The sequence below is a fragment of the Pipra filicauda genome, unplaced genomic scaffold (assembly GCF_003945595.2).
Source record: "Pipra filicauda isolate LSUMZ 115617 unplaced genomic scaffold, ASM394559v2 scaffold113_size4260070_pilon, whole genome shotgun sequence".
In the NCBI taxonomy this organism is placed as follows: Eukaryota; Metazoa; Chordata; class Aves; order Passeriformes; family Pipridae; genus Pipra; species Pipra filicauda.
This window is the reverse complement of record NW_024103585.1, coordinates 1,221,184-1,230,500: the sequence shown is the minus strand read 5'-3', so window position 1 is coordinate 1,230,500 and position 9,317 is coordinate 1,221,184. Positions and strand designations below refer to the sequence as shown.

The 9,317-nt window shown below is 43.8% G+C and overlaps 2 long non-coding RNA genes across 4 annotated transcripts; one reads left to right on the top strand and one right to left on the bottom strand.

Moving 5' to 3' along the window:
• Positions 1–1,977: 1,977 nt before the first annotated feature.
• Positions 1,978–7,144, bottom strand: LOC113999298. Of its 3 annotated transcripts, XR_003544805.2 has the most exons (5): positions 7,027–7,144; positions 6,479–6,572; positions 5,892–5,979; positions 2,537–2,648; positions 1,978–2,138 (listed from the first exon to the last, which is right to left on the bottom strand). It is a non-coding gene; the product is annotated as an uncharacterized LOC113999298 (long non-coding RNA). The 3 variants fall into 3 exon arrangements; XR_005564400.1 differs by lacking the exons at positions 2,537–2,648; positions 5,892–5,979; XR_003544804.2 differs by lacking the exons at positions 1,978–2,138; positions 2,537–2,648; positions 5,892–5,979 and having other exon boundaries at positions 6,348–6,572.
• Positions 7,145–7,259: 115 nt separating this feature from the next.
• Positions 7,260–8,784, top strand: LOC113999296. The gene is made up of 2 exons (XR_003544803.2): positions 7,260–7,519; positions 8,123–8,784. It is a non-coding gene; the product is annotated as an uncharacterized LOC113999296 (long non-coding RNA).
• The last annotated feature ends 533 nt before the right edge of the window (positions 8,785–9,317 follow it).

Here is a 9,317-nt window from a genome sequence, read left to right as displayed (position 1 = left end):
AATCCTTCCTGAAAGTCAGTGCGGTTTCAGAGCCAACAGGAGCACCACAGACATGGTATTTGTCCTCAGACAACTGCAAGAGAAGTGTAGGGAACAGAACAAAGGTCTCTATGTAACCTTTGTTGACCTCACCAAGGCTTTTGACACTATGAGCAGAAAAGGTCTGTGGCAGATTTTGGAACGTTTAGGTTGTCCCCCCAAGTTCCTTAAAATGATCATCTCACTCCATGAGGATCAGCACGGCCAAGTCAGATATGGCAACGCACTTTCTGAGCCCTTTTTAATTAAGAATGGTGTGAAACAAGGCTGCGTTCTCGTTCCTACCCTATTCACCGTCTTCTTTAGCACAATGCTCCAAAGGGCCACAGCAGACCTCGATGATCAGGACGGTATCTACATTCGACACCATAATGATGGAAGTCTATTCAATCTAAGGTAACTGAAGGCCCACACCAAGACCTTAAACCATCTTGTCCGGGAGCTGCTCTATGCTGATGACGCTGCCCTTGTTGCCCACACAGAAGCAACCCTGCAGCGTTTAACATCCTGCTTTGCAGATGCTGCTGAGCTCTTTGGGCTGGAAGTCAGCTTAAAGAAGACAGAGGTCCTCCATCAACCTGCACCTCAGGAAGTCCCCCATCATCCCCGAATCACTATTGGCCAATCAGAACTCAAATCAGTCCAACAGTTTAATTACCTTGATAGCCTCATCTCCTCAGATGGTGAGATCGACGGAGAGATGGACAACAGGTTAGCAAAGGCATATAGTGCTTTTGGAAAACTCCACAAAAGAGTATGGCATAATAAACACTTGAAGAAAAGCACCAAGATCAGTGTTTACAAAGCCATAGTGTTGTCTACTCTCTTATATGGTTCCGAATCATGGGTCATCTACCGCCACCACCTGCGTCTCCTAGAACGGTTCCATCAACGTTGCCTCCGTACAATCCTAAACATCCACTGGTCAGATTATGTGACCAATACATCTGTTCTAGAGCAAGCAGCAGTCACAAGTATAGAGGCCATGTTACTGAGAACAGAGCTGCGCTGGGCAGGGTACGTCTCCAGGATGAAGGACCACCGCCTCCCTAAGATCTTGCTTTACGGTGAACTTGCCACTGGCTGCCGCATGAGAGGAGCCCCGAAGAAAAGATACAAGGACTCCCTGAAACAACATCTCAGCCTTGGCCGTATTGATCACCATAACTGGTCTACTCTGGCCTCAAATCGGGAGGCCTGGAGACACACCATCTATAACGCAGCTGTGTCCTTCGAGAACACACACAGGATCACTCTCGAGGAAAAAAGGCAACGCAGAAAGAACCGTGTATTGCAGAATACACCATCTAAGGAGTCTTTCTGCTGTGCCTTTTGCAATCGGATATGTCTGTCACGTATTGGCCTCATAAGCCACCAGCGTGCCTGTAGCAAATGTGGATAGAGCCTTCCCAAATCTTCGTTTGCGAAGCCTAGCCATGAGATGAGATTTTCTAGCTCATTCTGGCACATTAACACTAAATTAGTGGACAGCAAATTCTTTATTTTGCTTTACCTCCTCTTGTATAAACACCCACAATACTCAGTGTACTTTTATTTGTGAGTTCCCAGATGATTTTTTTATACCATAGAAGTTTTGAGGTTTTTACATATCCTCAGGTTATTTTAGTCATCTTTAAAAAAAAACAAAAACAAACACCAAAAATAAAACAAAAACCCAACAATATTTGTTTATCTCTTTGCCTCTACTGGTGTTCAGAAGGAAATTAATATTCATCATTGCACATCAAGGTGTAGGTCAAATACACAAAGGTCTTGAAGATATATTGACACCTTAAGCATTTCACCATTGACTCTGATTTACTTAAAATTTCAGTCCTGAGTAATTGATATATTCACCAAGGGGGATAGATTCTTGCACACACACAAAAAAAAGAAAACCCACCTAAAAACAAACAAACAAACAAACCAACACACAAAAAAAGAAGCAAAAGAGAAAAAGAGTTTATTTCTCATTAATAAGCATTTTCTGAACAAAGAAATCTTGGTGAAACATTTCATATGTTATACAGCTGCTAAGGGAGTCACTTGTTACAGCAGAAGCTCTTTAAAAACATCTCTGTGATTAAGAATCTTCATTTCTGTATGAGAGAGAAGAAATGAAATTGTCATGGTTATTATAGTCCAATTTAAGAATCAGGACCCTTGAAATATTTTGACTTACTGAAGCTTTAGTGAGATCAAAAACCACTGTATCTCGGGCTTGATTGTACTCACAGCATTTTTCTTAGACATGCAGACATGCAGAATAATCACACCAGTTGTACTTAGAATATACTCTGCTTAGAATGAAATCACATTGCATTCTGAGTAAGGCATTTTCTGTATATTCATCAGTTCAGCAATTTAGCATCTGTCTAACAGTTATCTTCCTAGATATAGTTGTGAGAAAACTATGACAATGATTGCCCCAAGAAGAATGATTTCCATTTTCTTTAGTCAGATGTATGGGCTTTTTTTGCAGATTCTAAATACTCACAGATGTCAGAAGTAGGCTTGTCAAACCTTGTTTCAGCAAACCTTTTTGATTTTTTTTCCCTTCACGGAAAGAAGAACTACACTGCATGTGTCTTCAAAGTGACTCTGTAAAGCTGCATGGTGAGTCAATATCCTCCACATCAGGAAATTGTGATAAATTAGGAGGTTTGTGACGTTACGTAGCTAATTTAAAATACAAAGATACAAATGCAAAGCCACATTTTACACTAAGACTTTTTAAAGGTTGATAATGTAGACACTGTTTTGATCAAGAAGGTAGTCTCATGGAAGGACAAGTATACCCTGTAAATTCTGGTATACAAAGAACATGTCCATGACTTAACCACTGTTTTGTCTGTGTACATGTCCATGACTTAACCACTGTTTTGTCTGTGTACTTTCCTGTTTTGTTGCTTGTTCGTATTAAGGATTAATAATCACCAAAAAAAATAATATAAGATGTTTCTATTTATATTCCTTTTTTTCCCACAACACGTTAGTGCTGAGAAATATTCTGCTACCTTTTCCAAAGCTAACATCTGCTCATACTATAATCCACAATTTAATAAGCTTGTTTGAAAAAAAATCTTTAATTTTTTATCAAGGGTTTCCTATTTTTAAGTCCTCTGCATATACCTCTATGGGTGACTATGTAACACAGTGACAATGCTTTTATAACAAGCTAATGCTAAACTTGAGTAAAGGTTATGAGGGACTTGTTTATTTCCCCGAGCAAGCATTGACGTTTGAACTGCAAAAACCAAGCCACACAGATGCTTTTCTATCAATTCAGTGAAAAGTGTATCTAGCACCAGCTTTCTTCACACTGAATATTCTTGGAAGAAATGTTACACATAATGTAACTACATAGAAACAATATTTTGCAAATATTTTCATTGGTTACCTTCTGACCACAGTCAGAAGAAGATACAGTTGTTCCAGAAAACTGTATGTAAAGAAGTGTTTAACTACTGATTTTCACTCAGCAATTTTCTTTAACATCTCAGGTATCATTTATTAAATCAACCACATAGTGAGTTATGGTTGATGTTGGTTTTCCCCCTTCCTCAAGTCAGGTGAGCAGTGCTGTCCCTTAAACTAGCTACTGTGGTATAAATGAAGATTCAGTGTTGAGGTTTCGCTACAGTGCTGCACACAGCCTGAGCACAACCAGATACCATCAACACATTTCACTGGGTATCTGGAAGAAGACTGGCGTTACACACTGCAGCATGCCTTATTGGCTTTTCTAGAGACACTGTTGGCTACAGGTCATCCTTGAACAAACAAGGATTCCAGGAACAGTGAGATCCACTTGTGCTTATTAAAAACCCCAAACCAAACACTTTGGTAATTGGGGTTATCAAATAAATACGAGAATTACTTAAATTCCTGGATAGGTTATTTCTGTGAAGTTACAAAATATTCCAGATAAGTGGGACAGATTTTCTAACTAGTTTGTGTCTGTGAAAAATAATTAAATAAACACGTTTAAAGAAAGTCACAATGAGAGCTCAGTAAGAATTTTAAATTAATGTCTTTCAAATAGTTTCAGAAAAGAGGTCTTAAGCGCTTAACGAAACCTCTGTTAGCACCTTTCTCTGTGCAATTCAGGCTGCACTAAACATGATTTGCCACAGTCAGGACTTCAACCACAAAGACATTGCTCTGAGTAAGAATTAAGGGGTAAACAAATAATGTAGATGTCATTGTGGTTATCTATGGTAGATGCTGGAAAGCAGTGTTGCAGAAAGGGCCATGGGAGTCCTGGTCAATGGCAAGTTGAATACGATTTAGCAGTGCCCTGGCAGCCAGGAGGGCCAACAGTGTCCTGGGGGGCATCAGGCAAAGCATCGCCAGCTGGGGCAGGGCGGTGATTGTCCCACTCTGCTCTGCACTGATGGGGCCTTGCCTTGAATATGCGTGCAGTTTTGGGCACCACAATAAGAAACATATTAAGCTGTTGGAGGGTGCCCAAAGGAGGGCAATGAAGATGGTGAAGGGCCTTGAGGGGAAGCCATATGAGGAGCGGCTGAGGTCTCTTGGCCTGTTCAGCCTGGAGAAGAGGAGACTGAGGGGAGACCTCATTGCAGTTACAACTTCCTCATGAGGGGAGGAGAAGGGGCAGACAGTGATGTCTTCTCTGTGGTGACCAGTGACAGGACCTGAAGTAATGGCCTGAAGTTGTGTCAGGGGAGGTTTAGTTTAGATGTTAGAAAGACATTCTTCATCCGGAGGGTGGTTGGGTGCTGGAACAGGCTCCCCAGGGAAGTGGTCACAGCACCAAGTCTGACAGAATTCAAGGAGTGTTTGGATGATACTCTCAGGCACACGGTGTGACTCTTGGGAATGGTCCTGTGCAGGGCTAAGGGATGGACTCAGTAATCCTTGTGGGTGCCTTCCAAGTTAGCATATTCTGTGATTCTGTAGTTTTAGAAATATAAAACCTGGAATGACCTTTCTTGCTTTTTTGAGGGGAGGAGGACTTGAAGGGAAGAAAGGTTTTATTAATTTTTTTTTTTAAGTTACAACTATTTTATTGCAGATTGTGACAAACTATATGTCAGAGACGTGGAAGAGATTTGAGACCAAATTTTCCCTTGAAATTTACTCAAAGTGAAAATTAATGTATTATTCAAATGCTTCTTAATAAAAAAAGACTTCTAATGGTTTTTGGAGAGCATTAAAATTTTAAGCCTATTTGCAAGAAAAGCGCAGAATGTGCATGGCATTTTTGTGTATTATAAACTTATGGAAGAAAAGAAATAAGGACAAAAAAAAAAGCCTCTTTTGACACTCAGGACCAGACAGTTGATTTAATTTCTACCAAAAGACCTTACATAGTTCCTTGGTGGATAAAGTGTGTATCAGTTACACTAAACAATTGAAACATTAATAATTGAAAAAGATGGTATTACTTGGGTGGGAAATGTAACCACCACTTTCAATACCCTCCTGAAATCTGAGTTGCACCAAGGACTTTAAAAAAACAGGGGATTCTCGGCTCTGATATTATTACAGATAACTCTATCTGTGTGCAAGTGATGTATGGGCAATTTAAAAATCCAGAAATTAAAAATATCTCTTCAATAAATAATTTAAAATTTCATATACTATTCAGAAGCTTTTGTCAAATATGCATCTAATCACTAAATCAGTAAAACAGATGTATGCAAAAATCTTTTTTTGCCTACGTCTGCTGCCTTTTTTTATTAGTCAGAATGATTCTTACAACAAAATCTTTCATGGAAAACGCTAAGGCAGAATGATCATAGGAAGAGATTTACTCTCACCATGAAATCTTATTATCCAAATAAGTCCTATCATGTTATTTCCTGATTACATTATAAACTCACTGATACATAGGTTACTCTGCTTCCAGTGTTTTTTTCAGGTTGCAAAGTAAGATAACAAAGCTGTTGGGTGTTTCTTGAGTTTTTCTTTCTAGGAATAAGGGGGAAACTCAAACCAGTGATGCCATATTATTTTATAATGCCATATTATTATAAAGTAAAAAAACCCATAGTTTATCAAACAGAATTAAGCAATGGTCAAGTTTGGAAATTTAACAGTGTGATCTCTAAGATGTTGGCTGTTACTCCTTATAAAACCAATATATAGTTACTAATGTCTAAAGGAATGCTTTGCACATTAACGTTCAGTTCTGGAAGATGAGAAATCTAATGCTGGTATCTTCTTACAGCAGTACATGAGCTGAAGTTTTTGGTAAAAGGGATTGGGGCAACAGGCTCTAGGTGGCCCTGTTTGAGCAAAGGGCTACCTGCAGATGAGTCTTCCAAACTCAACCACTCTGCCATTATGTGAACAGTTTTATTTTAGAGACCAGGATGAATTCAGTAGTGGAAGTGTCTGTCTTCTTCATTTTCCTCTCTTTTTCTACCTTGCTTGGCAACTATTTATGAACCATCACCTTCTTCCCTACCTTCCCTCCTTGATGGGTTGCTTATTGCCAGGCCCTTGTGCACAGGGCGCAAATTTTTCATCACAGAAAAAATAAGTCAGAGGTGAAAACCCACCTGCAAGGCAACAAGAAGATACCAAACATCTTGCAAAACAACCTATCCCCCTTTGGGCATCTATCTTCCTGGCTGGGTGGCCAGTGTGGGAAACCCTTCCCTCCCCTTTCCCACAGTTTGTTCCCATCTGTCCAGTTGCAAGGACCTTTGGGTCCTGCACAGGGGTTGTCTGGAGCAGCCCCTGTCTGTTTTCATCTGGTCCAGCAACAGGGGGGAATGGTGGACAGTAAGCTGAACGTGAGCCAGAACTGTGCCCCACCATTTAGCAGAGCAGTCCAAGGGTACGCTGGGTTGCATGAGTAAGGGACTTGTCAGTAAGACTCGAAAAGCTACTTGGAACTGAATCTATCAAGGAATGCCACAGGCAACAAGAACTTCTCTAAACATCTAAGTGGCAAGGAGAAGACTAGGAAAATTACGAGCTCATTGCTGAATAGGTAAGGAGATGTGTTACCTTTGCTTCAGTGATAAGCTGGAGCTGAAAACTAGTCTGCCGCGCCACAAGAAGATACCAAAACATCTCCCCAAAAGGCTTTCTCCCTTTAGGGTACCTCCCTTTAGGATGGCCAACAATGAGTGGCTCCTTGGAACCCAGTGACTTCACGGAATGTGACTGTGACATCACCCCAACCTTCCTGCTTTTCAGCAGCCAAAAGTTCTATCCCTTGGCGCTCTGTCCAGAACTTTTGTGGGCACACGCACATGGCGAGCAGGATCCAGGAGGATCGCGGTCTCGCTCTTTAAGCTTTGGCTTGGTAGAGAGCAGCAGCTCCAGGCACTGAGAAAAGGCAGCCTCTTCTAAGCTCCTCTCCCGTCTGCCCGGTTGTGAGGACCCGTGGGTCCCACGCAGGAGCTGTCCTGGGGCTGTGAGAGCCAGGAGGGTGCTGGGGCCATCCAGCACTGAAGGCTCTCAGCAAGTTTCCCTGCTCCGTCACTGTGTCCTTCAGGTACCTTGTGCTAAACTAGGTCGTGTCTGGGAGACATTGTTGGGGGTTCTGGTGTCTTGGGCACAGCAGCTCTTTCCCCAGGGCCTCCTGACACCTCACCAGAGCCTGCCCCAGGGCACTCACCCATCTGGCTTGAGCCCTGGGGAGGTGTGGAGGAGACTGGGGCTTCCCCTCCTGCTATCCCTCCTTCCCTGCCTCCCTCCCTGCCTCCCTCCATGGAGCAGACCTCCACAGCATCTACCCAACACCCTTCCAAGTCCCAGTAAGAACCTTTCCAACCTAGAGCCCTTGCCCAGGGCCCTTTGCCCAAGCCTGCTCTTCCCTGGAGGCACAGGCAGGAGGTTTCCCCAGTACCTCAACATCCAGTGGGGGCTGCTTGCCTGGGAGAAATAAGGGTGGAAGGTAGAGTTGCAGGGCTGCCTTTGGGTCTGGCTGGCCCACATGCTGCTGCTGTTGCTGCTGCTGCTTCGAAGCACCCAGAAGGTGACCCCTTTGGGATAGTCACCCTTCCCAACCCACAGTTTGCTTGGGCCTTCCTTGTTTTTCCCCTTCAAGCACCAAGAAGGCCAGGTATCCAGGCACTTTGCATGTCTCTCTGGGCAGGGCCAGGTGTGGGGCACTGCAGAAGCCCTGGAGAAGAGACTCTGCTACCAGGACCAGCATGAGCCAGCTGCCACCAGTAGGGCCATCAGAGGTGGCAGCAGCAGATGGCAGATGCCCCATCTGCCTGGGTGACCTTGAAAATGCCACCTATGTGGAGGTCTGTCAGCATTGTTTTTGCTTCATCTGCATCCGAGAATGGGCCAAACTGACAGAGACCTGCCCACTCTGCAAGCAGCCTTTCGAGCGACTAATGCACACCGTGACAGTGGATGGCAACTATGAGGAATATGTGTTTGGTCAGTCTGCCCACCCCAAAGGAAAGCAACCAGGATCCGGAGCAGATCCCCACAGTGGCACTACAACCTGTGTCACAGGTCCACTGACAGCAAGCCCTCCAAGAGCCGGAGCAGATCCCCCCAGCAGCATGACAACCCACATCGCAGACCCCTGACACCCAACCCTTCACAGGGAGGAGGGGGAATATAGGAACTGAGTACAGGGGGATCCAGTAGCTGTGGGGCCCTCCAGCGCAACTTCCTAGCAGGCTTCCGCAACCAGCACTTCTCATGAGGGAACACCACTGAGCCCAGAGGAGCGCCTGACCCCTGTGGCAGCCTGACCTCTTTCATCTGCAATAAACAGCCAGGTGCTTTCAATTTAAAGATGTGTATGATGATTTCCATCATTAACTGCTGCAACATAAGGTGATTCTCTCCTGCTTTCCTCACTTCCCGCTTCCAAGCACCAATGTAGGGGTGTCCAACGCCTTTGACCAGCAGCTGGTCCTGCTAGTGCCTCTGCACCCAAATGTTTCTGGCCATTCTTTAGGCACTACTCTCAGTCTATCTCTGACAGCAGCAGCTGGCCCAATTCCCCATGGCTGTGGTTGGCAGGCAGGAGAGAGCTTGTTGTGCTCTTATGGCTAAATGCTCTCTAGGTCACAAAACCCATTCCAGCGGAATGAGGACTTTTGGTGATCCACACACCTTGGCTTGATCTCGCTCAGGAGAGCAAAGCTCTGAATCTCAAGCATCATGGGTTTTCAGGAACCATCCAGAAGTAAACTGACTTGCAAGCAAAGCAGTTTTTCCACAGACAAAATTCTGGAGAAATGAACATTTCAGGAGCTGTGTTGGAGAGCCTGTATTGAAGAGAAAGCCTGGACAGCCTATTTCCAACCAGAAGTTAGGGGTAA